At 36.5% G+C, this 14,655-nt stretch overlaps 1 protein-coding gene across 1 annotated transcript in view; it reads right to left on the bottom strand.

Annotated features, from left to right (window-relative positions):
- The window catches only part of CYP7B1 (cytochrome P450 family 7 subfamily B member 1), a 109,625-nt gene that overhangs the window by 19,475 nt on the left and 75,495 nt on the right, over nt 1-14,655 (bottom strand). The window lies entirely within an intron of this gene.

Genomic DNA, 14,655 nt, shown 5'->3' with positions numbered 1-14,655 from the left:
GAATAGCACAATATTTCTAAAAATGGAATAATAAATTTACTTTTAAATGCAGCTTGACTTATACTATGGCATTAATCCTGAAAAACAGTAGCCAAACCAGACATACATGCATGCATGCATGAATGCATACATTTTATATGTATATTACAAAATAGGAAATTACAATAAACTACTAAATTGCGTTTAGAGATATGAAAAAATAGCAAAATAAACTATGATAGCTTCCATGAACAATATGCTCTGCAGTCAAAGGTTGCAATACTATGCCTAAAATTTCTTTTCTTTCCCCAATCACAAGAAATACGTCATAACAGAATTAATACTTTGCTTTGTATGGATAAGCAGCATTATTCTTTATTTGCACCAAACTTTTTATATTTCTGGCCTTTTATTATATTTCTATTAATATTTGTGGGTCACATAACACTTCTGATCCCAATAACAATGGGTATGAACGTGCTATAAATTTTGCATTCTGGTTCCAGTAACAAATTATCCATTTTTATTAGGTTGTCCCTTGAGGTAACAATAAACAAAATTTAACAGTATAATCTGTGAATATTTCTAAATATGCTTTATTCATTAATATCTAAATTAAAACTTAGTTTAAGTATTTCCACAATAAATTCAAATTGAGAAAGTCCACATTTTTGGTATATTATTCATCAACAAGAGCACTTTCTTATTTCATATCCCAGCAATCATAAATTTAACTAAAATAGTGCACTTGCTGAACAAATCTAAAGTTTTATAAGTCACAATTATTTCACTTCTAAATACCAAAACTTGGTAAACTTCTGAATTGTCCAATAAACATAAGAAAGAATATTTTGTGGAAGATTGTAGGATACAAATTTAACATTCTTTAAAACACTATGTTTCTGATTTGTAAAAAAAAATAAAAATCTCCATTTGTTCCCAGGTACCTTTCAGGTTTTTCTTATCTATCTTCAGCAGAATATAGAAGTTAAATATAGCTTTGGAAACCTCTGAAATTCATTTGAACAAAACAGTAATTTTAAAACTAGAAAGCATTTATAAGTACCCAAAACACTGTAAAAAAGCAAAACTAAAGAATTTTTCCTTAAAAAGTATAATGGGAAAAGCTACCTGGAGTCTAAAAGAGACATTCCTCGAATACTATAACAGTACAAAGATTTCTCCCCCAAAACCAGCTATGAAATTCACCTTCAACTCAAAAGTTGTAAATTATATTGTAGTAAATATAAACAAAGTGCTGCAACCTTTCTTCTTGTGATCCCAACTGAATACAATTGTTAACAGCTTTGAGGCCTGATAATGTGTTAATCTCACAATTCAGGGGGAAAAAACAGAAACAAAAATAGATAAAGAAAACCTTCTGACTTGCTTTGCTGCTAGACAAAAGTCACATTACACTCTATAAAGAAAGCTCTTAGCTTTCTTTTCTAAAAATCCAGCTTGTCTTTACTTTGGATTGTAAATATTATCATAAGGTAATCATACATCTAAGAAGTTTAACCAAAAACATTAGCTTAGTGAAAGAAGAAATCTAAACAATATGCAGTTTTAATTTCTAATTCACCGAATCTGTACCCAAAATGCTCATTTAGTAATTTTCCCAACACCAAGCAGTGATCTTGCTCAGTGCCATAGGGAATTCAGGTAGAGAGAAGAAGTTCCCTGAGGATGGACTCCAGCACGAGTCCGAAAGCTTGAAGACTAAACCTCCAGTCCTGGTGGCCAACCCAAATTGGATCCTGCAATGTATATTTGCCTTCATTCATTATAGGGAATACTCAGAAACCATAGGTTATTTCTATACAACAGATTTGAATATAGGTGATTTCATTATGAAACTCATGCATTTTCAAATGGTTGCTTTCCTCTTGGGGACAGCAACAATTATTTTCAAGTCTGCCACATCTTATTAAAAGAATCAAGCTACAGTGGATATTTTAAAGCTTCTATACAGTTTTTAATTACTGAAATTCTTAGTTTTATAGCTCTTTAAATAATGAGGAAGAAAATTAGAAGCAATTCAAAATTAGACACTTTCTCAATGTCTGGAATATCTTAAAATCACTTCTTGCAATTCCTCCAAAATAGGAAGAATTATTAATTACATATTTTCTTCTTTCTTAAAAATTATGATTGGAATGTGGAGGTGATTGCTTTCTCTGGCATTTTGCTTTGGACCCCATGATTAATTCACAAACAGATGTTACTTAAAAAGAAGAAATAAAGTTGTCTAATTATGAAAAAGGTTATAAAGCATTCCAAAATTCAGAAATAATGTCCAAAAAATCAGTGAGAAACGGGAACTGTAGAGCCTGCAGTCACCTATTTATTTATTAAATTTTGTATCACCCAACCCTTTAAAAACTGGAAGCTCTAAATTCTATTTCATAATATTAAATATTATTAAAACTTTAGGTTGTGTGTTTTAAGGACTGCAACAGAACAATTTTGTAAATGTTTACTTAGGAGACAATAGATTGAATTTTTCTGTCAATAAAGGTGTATAGAATTAATAAATAATTCTATTTAATAAATAAATAATTAAAAAAATAAAATAAATAAAAAGCACATCTACTGCCTGCATGGAGTACTTCTAAGAATTATCTCAAACAGAGGGTCCAGTTCATAGCTAAGTTCTGGAGGGAGTTCCTTGGGTCCATTGGGTCATCCTAGGGTCTTAGCTCGGCTTTTCATCTGAGCACCAATTGGGAGGAGGGGGGGGAGAGACTGAACGCCATGGTGGAGCAGTACCTGAGGTGAACTATCAGCAGTCCAGTTGGGCAACCCTCCTGTCTTTTGCTGAGGTTCTGTATAATAATGCTGTTCACAGTAGCATAGGAATAGCACCGTTCAAAGTAGTGAGCAGCATGGACTTTGTCCCAATGCCTGAGTATCCAAGAGATCCCCCCTCCTCAGTCAGCTTGACTGATTGGATGTCAATGCTGAAAGCAACCTGGAAGAATGTCAAAAAAGTGCTAGCTAAAGCGGTGCAGCCCTATAAGAAACAGGCTGATAAACACTGAGCTCCGCAACGGCCATTTCAGGTGGGAGAGAAGGTCTCTGCAAAATATTTCCTCACCGTGGCAACTTATAACAACATGCCAATACTTTATGAGTTGACATATAGAATGCATTATTGGAATTATTATTGTTATAAATCAGATTTTCGTTAAAATGTTTTTATTTTCCATTTTCATACAGTCACATATATACTGTGCATAACTGGGGCCATACAACATTAAACAATAATCACAGCAATTCCTCTTATCAACAATACCCCCAGAAATATAAATAAAATGAAACTCAAACTCAAATAGAAACCCCATATACCTCTTCCACTTTCCATATACCTCTTTCTTCCGCCCCCCTCCAACTTACTATCTTTCCTCCATCATTCCCCTCTACCCTACTTCCCCTCCCCCTCTACCACTCCTCTCTCCCGGTCCACTCCCTCCCTTCCTTCTCACCCACCCTCCCATCCTCTCTCCCGCCCACTCTACCCCTCTTTCTTCTTTCCCACTCCTCCTCCCCTTGGTGTATTTCTACTATATGTCAATGTGTTCAGCTTGTCCTATTTTTACAGAGAAATTAAAGAGAAACAGTATACATGTGAAATCGCATTACATTGATATCTAACACATAGTATATATCCCCCCTCCCCTCCCCTCCCCCCTAACACCCCACCTCCCTCCCCCCCGACTTCCCAGAGCCTGTACACGGTATAGATTTTTAACAAACACAGTCTAAAATATATTGAGACCAAAAAATAAATAAAAAAGAGGTTAATAACATCTCTACATTGATCTTAGCTTCTTCCTGTTACACTAACTTTGAACAGTTTAACTCATTCCTGATCTTAAGCGTAGACTATCTGGAATTTCTTAGTCCCGTATTTGTTTTGTATATAGTCAATCCATTTTTTCCAGTCTCGTTTATATCTCTCATTTGAATGATCTTTAAGATATGCCGATATTTTAGCCATCTCGGCTAAGTTTGTAACTTTCAATGTCCATTCTTGAGTTGTAGGCAAGTCTTCCTTCTTCCAGTATTGCACCACTAACAGTCTTGCTGCCATTATTAGGTGCAGAACCAAGTTAGTCTCTACCACTGTAAAGTCAGTACATATACCTAGTAAAAATAACTGAGGAGTAAACTTTATCCTTCTTTTAAAGATATTTTGCATAATCCACCATATTTTTATCCAAAATGCTTTAACCTTTTGGCAAGTCCACCATATATGAAAGTATGTAGCATCGAGAGAACCACATCTCCAACATTTGGGTTGTAAATTCGAATACATAGAAGCCAATTTTTTAGGATCTAAATGCCATCTATAGAACATCTTGTAAAAATTTTATCTCAGGTTTTGGGCTTCACATTTCTTACCCATATTCTTTCCCATGTATCCAACATTATTGGTTCTTCAATATTTTGAGCCCATTTTATCATACAATCTTTAACTAATTCTGTTTCCGAATCCATCTGTATTAGTACATTATATATCCTCTTTATATGCGTTAAACTTTGATCTCTTATTCGTTTAAACAAATTATCCTCAACTTGGATAAAACCAATTTTTTTATCTATTTTCCACCTGGCCTGTAATTGCCCATACTGGAACCATGTTTGAACTACCTTCTCCTCTTTTAATACCTCTAAAGATTTTAGTTGTAGAACCCCCCTTTCCAAAATAAGAAGCTGTCTGTAGGTAGTTCTATCCTGTTTTTGTGCTGTATTCATATTTTCAATTGCATGTCTAGGAATTGCCCACATGGGTATCTTGTCATTTAATTTATATTGGTATTTTTTCCAGACCCGCAGTAAAGCATTTCTTAAAATATGACTTTTAAAATTCTTATCCAGTTTTTTGTTGAATAACAGATAAGCATGCCAACCATATACCAGATCGTGTCTCTCGATATTCAGTATTCTATCATTAGTTAAATGAGTCCAATCACTAATTACAGATAGCGCCACTGCATCATAATATAGTTTTAGGTTAGGTAATTTCAAACCTCCTCTCTCGCATACATCTTGCATTATTTTCATCTTTACCTTCGGCTTCTTTCCTGCCCATACAAATTTGTTGATACCCTTCTGCCATTCTAAAAGATTCGCATCTTTTTTAAGTATAGGTAACATTTGGAAAAGAAATAAAATTTTTGGTAAGATGTTCATTTTTACTGCCGCTATCCCACCCAACAAAGATAAGTGCAATTTCTCCCATTTTTTCATCTCTATCTGTATACTATGCCAAAGTGGTTCATAATTATGCTTATATAATTTCCCGTTTGAGGTTAAAATATTAACCCCAAGATATTTGACTTTTTTGACTACCTCACATCAGATTTGATATGTTGAGAAATATACGCACACAGAAATTGGTGGGTGCTATTCATTAATGCTATTAATTCTATTTCATGAGTACAGATTTGGAGCTATTACATACACTTTTAAAAAATATATAAGAAGTACATGCTTGAATTTGTCATTGCATAAAAATATATTCTTCTACACACATTTTTCCATATTCATCTTTTTAAAACCCACAAACATATTATTTTCCAGTTATATAAAAAAGTAAGAGTTGTTTATTTCTTATTTCCAGAATATAACTTAATAACAGAGCTGAAAGGCTTCTAGTCCAACTCTCTGTTCAAGCAGGAAACTCTGTACCATTTCAGACAAATGCTTGTCCAATCTCTTCTTAAAAGCCTCCAGTGTTGCAGGCCTCACAACTTCCCTGAGTTGTTGTTCTAAGTGTCAGGAAATTTCTCCTTAGTTCTAGTTTGTGTCACTCCTTGATTAGTTTCCAGCTATTGCTTCTTAACCTGCCTTCATGTGCTTTGGAAAATAGGTTGATCCCATTAGATATTTGAACATTGTTATCATATCACCCTTAGTCCTTCTTTTCATTAAACTAAACATCCCAATTCTTGCAACTGTTCTTCATATGTTTTAGCATCCAGTCCAACTAATTATCTTTGATGCTCTTTTCTACACTCTTTCTAGGATCTCAACATCTTTTTTATATCATGGTGACCAAAACTGGATGCAATATTCCAAGTATGGTCTTACCAAGGCATTATAAAATGGTATTAACACTTCACATGATCTTGATTCTATCCCTCTGTTAATGCAGCCAAAGACTGTGGCTTTTTATGACAGCAGCATCACACTACTGGCTCATATTTAAGTGACTGTCCACTAGGGCTCCAAGATTTTTCTCACAGTTACTACTATTTAGACAAGTACCACCTATTCCATACCTGTGCATTTGATTGTTCTTGCCTAAATGTAGAACTTTACTTTTCTCACCATTGAAATTCATAGGGATGTCTATATTTTAGAGATTTTGCTGGTTCCCATGATTGTATAACATAATTGCATAGGGCTCTACAGTCTAAACCTTTGCCTCTGATCTAAAACAACAGTTTCAGTCTGACCACCACCTGATATTATTGATGCACAGCTAGTATCATTGCATTGTATTTTGGGATATTAGTTTGAGATGGCATTAGAAAGCTTAATTCTAACACTGTTAGAATAATGCTGTATTGGCCCAATAAAGATCAGTTATCGTGTGGTGAATGTTTAAATTTGTATACACTTAAGGATGCTTAACTACATCAGAAGCTCACAGAAAGCTCCAATTTGGCAATGCCTTCTATTTGTCCACAATCACATTGCAGAGGAACTTAATTTTCCTTTTTGGGAAGACTCAAACTCAAAGATTTTGGCCAAATTATGGTTATCACAATCTTAATACTGGGTCATCTTCTCTCATTTTCTAACTGAACACCCTTGAGATCCCAACCCCTTTCCAAACAAGCATTAGACACAGCTATTAGTTAGGATGTGTGTGTGTGAAAAGCGGGGAAGGAGGGAGGGAGGGAAAAAGGAGCTATTAGAACTTGCAGTACTTGTAGTACCTATTTGATAAGCAAGATGGAATCCATTATCATTGTCCTATATTAAGTATAACCAAAGGCATTTTGAGATGTGCAAGAGAGAATGTGGTCAGAGTGATGCCAGCAGCACCACACTACAAGTTTCTCCCCTTTTCTAAATACATAAAAGTCAAATTACTGCCTTAATGAGTTTTCAGCCTTAATCTATAAAACTGGGAACAATTGTTTCAAAAATTTCACACCAAACACTGCACTGAAATTATTTTTATAGTTTCAGTGACTCTTCATGCATCCAGCATAAAAATTTCCAGTGAAGCATAATTTTATCAAGTTATTTGACTTTTCAAGGATGAAACATTACTACCTTGGACAATGAAAATACATTCAGTTTCTCTAATGTGGATATCACTAACTGTTGTCCATAGGAATTTGCCCCTTTCACCTGAATGATAAATGCAGCATCATGCTACAAGCTCTGGCTCTTTGGAACATATGTGTGATACAGCAATGCATGTAGAAATATGTATTATGGAACTAGATAAGATTTCCTTTTGGAAATATAAAAGATGTACAATGTTATACCACTGTGGAAAATTTTCTAATTGCTGATCAAAATCTTTCAGATAAAAGTTCACAAAGCATCTCCCCCTTAGTTTTGAACAGTTTGTAAACAAAGGTAAAAAATAATTACTGTCTTCATAGTATAGCCACAAACTGTTCAGAGATTTCAGTATTTTTTTTCCTCTGGCTACAGTCCAATCTATCACAAAGAAATCATCTTGGGAGTCACATTTTATTATAAGCACCAGTGACCAGAAGACTGGAAATACTACACTCTGCTCTCATATTATTTAACAAGATGATTTTGAATGCTATTAACCTGAAGATGTCAGCTAGCTTTCCAACTCTGAGCATTCAGGGTAAACAATTTAAGATTTCTTTAAAAATTAATTAATATTAATTTAAACCATCTGTCCACCATCTGCTATTTTCAGATGAAAAATATGAGCTGTTTTCTTTGTGATCTTGACTCCAACATTTTGCAAAACAATCCCCAATTCTTATATATTTAATTACCAATATAAAATAAATCATCATTTAAGTATCGGGACAAAGTTCTGGATTAAATTAATACATGCCCATGATCTATGTTTTCTTATGAATCATTTGGATTTATTTCCAAATAAATTTGTTTATGACCTGTACAATTATATACTCTTATTCTATGTACTGTAAGCTCACTGAAGTGTAATGCTGTACACAATACACTTCTGACAAAGTGTCATGAAATCAACACCTCTATTTGTCCAATTAATTTCACTTCAGGCCAAAAAGCAACACCCCATTTGCAAAATCACTTTTCAAGTAACAAAAGAAAGGAGGAGAGGGAGAAGAAACAAAATATCCATAGAATTCAAATCCATTACAAATAGAATGAAATAGCATTGGCTTACAGAAGCAAGTCATAATAATAGGATATTTATTAATAAATATACTTCAATATAATATATTGAATATTATCAATATCACGAATATCAATATAATATAATGTATTCAATATATTCCCTGAAGAAGAAGAAGAAGAAGAAGAAGAAGAAGAAGAAGAAGAAGAAGAAGAAGAAGAAGAAAGTTCAATATAATTAATTACTGCTAAATTTTTATTGTGTATGTTGATGTGTGACTGAAGAGGGAGATTAATCCTACAAGACTTTGTAAACTGTGATTTTTTTCTGCATAGGGCTCTATATATCTTATATATCCTTACTTGGGAGTTACTTCTTGGGATCATAGTACAGATACATAGTCTCTTGATTATAAAGTAAAGTGTTGTTCAATAAAAGTTTTAATCAGAATTACAACCCTATACTCTTTGTACTTCCTGTTCCTCCATCATCCTCTTTATTTCATCTCAACATCTGGAAATTTGGGACAAAGGGATGCAGCTCAAGAACTGCACATTTAAACCATAGCACAGACTTTTGCCCCTGTACATTGTCAGGATTGTAGCCTTCTATTTAAGGCTGGGCATCAGCTGGTTAAAAATATTTTTTCATATATTATTCATTTGGTATTCATTAGTTTTGGATCTAACTGGAAATTCTCATCCTTATCCAATCTGATCAAGGCTACAAACCACCAATGTGAAACAGAGCACAGTATGTTTTCAGTATGTTAATATTCAGCAAGAAACTTTCCATAGTCTATTGCTAACTTCATTGAGCAATACTAATAGTCCTTGACTTATGATCAGAATTTCTGTGGCTAAGTGATGCAGTCGTTAAGTAAACCATCATGTGATTGGGTGATTTTGCAATCAGCTTTTTTGCCACAGCTCTTAAGTGAACCACTAGGTCATTAAACAAAACTTGCTTTTCCCATTGACCTATCTTGTTGAAAGCCAGCTGACAAAGTTGCTAATGGCAATCACATGACCCTGGGGCTGCTGAAACCTTGTAAATAAATGCCAGTTGCCAAGGGCCCAAATTGCAATTATGTGACCATAAGGACACAGCAATGTATGAGGATTGATTTTAAGAAAACTTTTTAATGTTGTTGTAACTTTGAATGGTTCTAAAAAAATGGTTATACATTGTGGAATGCCTGTATTGTTAAAGTATAAATCATAATATAGGTACATGTATACATGAAATACAGGTATCTGTTACTGAAACTGTTAAATAATATTTTACACATTTGTAAAAAATATCCCAAGAACACACTTCACATTTGCTCACTAAAAACATATCACCTTATGAGACCTTAGAGGCGTGCCTTCTTGTATATATTCCTGACTAATTTTGTGTAATTTACCTACTTAACTCATGTTCTTGGGTTTGCTTGGGGAACACAGAGCAGAGAACTTAAAAACTATTGCTCGGTAAAAAGTTAGCTTCCGCAGTTGCATGAAATTAAAACATCCCTATAGCATTTACAAATCTTATAATGACAAGCTTTTAGAATTCGTTAATTTAATAATATTGCACATACACTATGAAAATTCTGATTTTTTTACACATGAATGCTTTGGATGACTATTTACTTCACATGAATCTTTGTAAAAAACAGGAATAATATAAAAATCATGAAGAAAATATGAAAAACAGGAGAATCTGACGATCTCAGAAATGTATAGTTTAAAGCAGTTTATTCAATAAAACAAACTATACTAAATACATTGTGACAGTGATATATATATCATTGTATCACTATATAATCTATATGATTGTGAAATATATTACAAGTTGTTATTTAACAGACTCATTTATAATCAAGTTGGCCCAATATCAAATTTAATGGAATAAATTCTCTGAATGAAAGTGCCTTTCATTCAATTGTTACTTCTTCATTGGGTAATGAAGTATATCTCCAATGCATATTTCTTGCTTAGAACAGAATATACAGCTTGCAATAGCTGTGACAGTATATTTTAGCCAGGTAGATATGAAAGGTCAGATGGTCTGAAAATTGTTTTGTTAAGTAGGATTAAAAGATTGAAGTTGTGGTAAGTCTCTCACTTTCAAAACTCTTGGCAGGTCAAAACAGGTTACATGGGAACCTGTATATATCTCTACACATATTTGTTTAAAAAAAATCTACACACACACACACACACACACACACACACATCCCCATATAACAATTATTTTCCACACTAACAATTATTTTCTATTTTAAATTTCCTACACTAGCTCATGTTAGCTCAGATTCACTTTGAATTCTTCAAGGGGTGGAGGGAGCTGTGAGGAGATACAATCGCAATTAATAATAGTGTTGCCTAAAATTGGAGAGAGAGAGAGAGAGAGAGAGAGAGAAAGAAAGAGAAGAGGGAGGGAGGGAGAGAGAGAATGAACACAACATGTAGAAACAGGTTTTCTGGGGCATAAAAGGGAGAGATTGCTGATTCCATTTACGTAACACTGGTCTTTCTTATTAGGAAGATTTTGCTGAAAATTTGACAATGATGTACAGTAGTGACTCACTGGAATGACGTTTAGGGAAAATGATTCTGCTGCACCACCACACAAAACCAATTAGAGAACTATTTTCCACGACAGGTCAGGAATTTCCATTGTTTCTTGTGGAGAATAATTTCTTTATTAAGGTGACATCCATGTCCATTATTGCTTTTCAGAATGACAATCATTTGCTTATCATAGAGGAAAGTACAATCAGTGAAATCACGTCACCAGTCTGAGGCAATGCCAGAAACTCAGAGCATCAGCCTGTGTTTTCCAAACGAACTAATCTGAGAATTAATAAGGAAAACATTATATATTGGCACTATTTTTGCAATACTTTTAGTGGCACATCAAGAGGAAAAGGTAAAGCTAGCACAGAAATGTTCTAGATATTTTGGCATTTCTGAATCCCTCTATTTTGCCAGTTCTGAGAGGCTTCCTGAAATATTAGTACAATATTAGTATAAGTTAAGGTGACCAGACGTCCCGCTTTTGGTGGGACACCCCCGCTTTTTGATGCATTTTCCCGCATCCCGCCCGCTTTTTTAAAAGGCACGCTTTTTTTGGCGCTTGCAGCTCCCGCCCATCAGCTGCTGGGCTGGCTCATCGTTCTGTTCTATGCTACCACCTACAAATTTAAGCCAGCCCAGCCTGCCGCTCACTGATTTGATTGGCTGGACTTCAGCCAATCAGTGAGCTGGCCAACCAGCTCACTGATTGGCTGGACTCCTTAGTTGAGGACGCATGCGCGAGTCTCCATTTTATTTCGTCTTTGTTTTGGGCAGCTGCGCTTACTCACTGGTGGTGAGTAAATCATGTTTTGTATTGTCTAATTTGGTACCGTGGGAATCGGGAGGCGCTGGGCTGGGGAAGGAGACAGCCCCCTTGCGGAGTTCGCAGCCAGCCCCTGTGCTGCGCTGGAACGGGCGGCAAAACCTCTGGAACCACGTGGAAGTTCTCGGGCGGCTGCTCCCAGCTCTCCTGCCCCGGAGGGAGCAGCCACCGGCGGCGGTGGAGGAGGAAGCAGCCCGGCGTCGCTGCTCGCCGCGCGCTCCCTCGCTCGCGGCCAGGCTTGGTGCTGCCTTTCCCGCTCTGTGCGTGCTGCCCAGACCAGACCTCTCTTCCTTCCGTGGAGTCCGTTCGTGAATCAATGGGATTCGCCGCGGAAGGAAGAGATGTCGGGGGAGCGGCGCCGCCAGCAGAGAACATCCCCTCGCTTCTGGGCCTCCCCGCTGCTGTCCCGATCTCTCTTCCTTCCGTGGAGTCCGTTCGTGAATCAATGGGATTCGCCGTGGAAGGAAGAGAGGTCGGGGGAGCGGCGCCGCCAGCAGAGAACGTCCCCTCGCTTCTGGGCCTCCCCGCTGCTGTCCCGATCTCTCTTCCTTCCGTGGAGTCCGTTCGTGAATCAATGGAATTCGCCGCGGAAGGAAGAGATGTCGGGGGAGCGGCGCCGCCAGCAGAGAATGTCCCCTCGCTTCTGGGCCTCCCCGCTGCTGTCCCGATCTCTCTTCCTTCCGTGGAGTCCGTTCGTGAATCAATGGGATTCGCCGCGGAAGGAAGAGAGGTCGGGGGAGCGGCGCCGCCAGCAGAGAACGTCCCCTCGCTTCTGGGCCTCCTCGCTGCTGTCCCGATCTCTCTTCCTTCCGTGGAGTCCGTTCGTGAATCAATGGGATTCGCCGCGGAAGGAAGAGATGTCGGGGGAGCGGCGCCGCCAGCAGAGAACGTCCCCTCGCTTCTGGGCCTCCCCGCTGCTGTCCCGATCTCTCTTCCTTCCGTGGAGTCCGTTCGTGAATCAATGGGATTCGCCGCGGAAGGAAGAGATGTCGGGGGAGCGGAAGGAAGAGATGTCGGGGGAGCGGCGGACGCCAGCAGAGAACGTCCTCTGGCTTCTGGGGCTCCCCGCTGCTGTCTGTGGAGTCCGTTTGTGAATCAATGGGATTCTGTTAAGGTTACAATTGGATGTGTTGGACGAATCTTAAAAGATGAAACTTTTATTAAAACGTTTGACTTAACTAATAAACAAACTAATCCAACCTAAATGTAGAGGAGGAGAAGAAGGGGGGGATTTAAAAAGAGCAGAGGAAAAAGAAAAGAAAGCATGAAGAAAACATAAAGAAAGGGATGGGAGGGAGGGAAGGAAGGAAGGCAGTTTATGTTGAAACAGAAAATATTATATAAGGAAGAAAATGGAAATAACTTAGGAAGGAAGGAAGGAAGGAATTGCACTTAATATTGAAGGAAAAGAGAATGAAGGAAAAAGTATTGGAAGGATTGAAAGAAGGAAGGAGGAACAAAGAATTACACTTAATATTGAAATGGAAAAGAAAATATAATGAATGAAAGAAGAAGTATAGGAAGGAAGGAAGGAAGGAAGGAAGAAACAAAGACTGTTGAAACAGAAAAGATAATATAAGGAAGAAAATGGAAAGACGTATAGGAAGGAAGGAAGGAAAAAAGGAAGACAATGTTGAAATGGAAAAGAATATAAGGAAGAAAATGGAAAAAATTATAGGAAGAAAGGAAGAAATGTACTTAATATTGAAACAGACAAGGGAATGAAGGAAAAAAATATTGGAAGGATTGAAAGAACAAGGTTTTCCTTGTATGGGATTGATAGTGTCATTCTTAAATTTATTCCCCAAAATTTTTCCCATTTGTCTAGTTCAATGTTATAGCCAAAGTTCTGTGCCCATTTTATCATTGGTTCTTTTACAGTTTCCAATTTCCTCTTCCATTTGATACTTCAAGAGGAATTTGTATATTTTCCCTATCATCTTTCTGTCCAGACTTTGAATAATTTTATTCAATTTGTGTGGTTCTGTTTCAATACCATATATTTTAGTGTCTTTATTGTATTTAGTTTTAATTTGTTGGTAGGTTAGCCAGTCACCTTTCATATTCTGATCTGCCAATTCTTCAATTGTTTTTAAATTTCCCTGTCTGTCAATTAGATCTCTGTATCTTAGAATTTTGTTCCAATCTGTAAAATTTGGGTGTGTCATTCTTTCTGTTGGTGATAGCCAATTTGGGGTTTTCACATAGTGGATTTTTTTGATTTTGAGCCATTGTTGCAGTAAAGTTCTAATTAAATGATTTTGAAAGTATTTGTGCGTTTTATGTTTGTCATTCATTCCATAAGAAATTATGCCAGCCTGCCTGCAGGTCATGGCCTTCTAAGATCAGAATTCTTTTATTCTTTAACTCAATCCAATCCTTCATCATTGTCATTGTTACTGCAGTTGCGTATATATAGGCTCCCTGTGTGCTTCCATCCATCCCTACGAAGATCTGCTGACTCTGCCTGCCTGCTGGTAAGTGAGCTGGGTTTTTTCTTTTATTTTTTTAATGTATTTTAAAATAATATTTTATTTATTGTGCATATGATTTTTAAAAATAGTGTTATTCTGTGTTGATTCTTTTTTTAAATTGTCTTAAACTATTTAAAAAAAGATTCTATCCAAAATAAATTGAAACAAGCCATTTTTAAAATTTCTATGCACAATACTTTGAAATGGACTCAGGAGTCATGATTGACACTGAGTGAATTTGCACTTTTAATAATCAGGAAGATACAATGGCATTGAAAAAAGTGACTGATGACCATTTTAGCGACCGTTGCGACCATTTTTCACACTTAGCGACCGTTGCAGCATCCTCATGGTCACGTGATCAAAATTTTGTTTGGCAACAGATTCGTATTTATGCTGGTTTCAGTGTCCTGGGGTGATCTTTTGACAAAAAATTTTTTTTTAATCAAGCCCCCCCCCCCCCCTCCGGTCAAGGGC

The sequence above is a fragment of the Thamnophis sirtalis genome, unplaced genomic scaffold (assembly GCF_051295495.1).
Source record: "Thamnophis sirtalis isolate CommonGarterSnake01/CBP01778 unplaced genomic scaffold, rThaSir2_p1.2 scaffold_2, whole genome shotgun sequence".
NCBI lineage: Eukaryota > Metazoa > Chordata > Lepidosauria > Squamata > Natricidae > Thamnophis > Thamnophis sirtalis.
The sequence above is the reverse complement of the archived record's forward strand: the minus strand, read 5'-3'. Positions and strand labels throughout refer to the sequence as shown.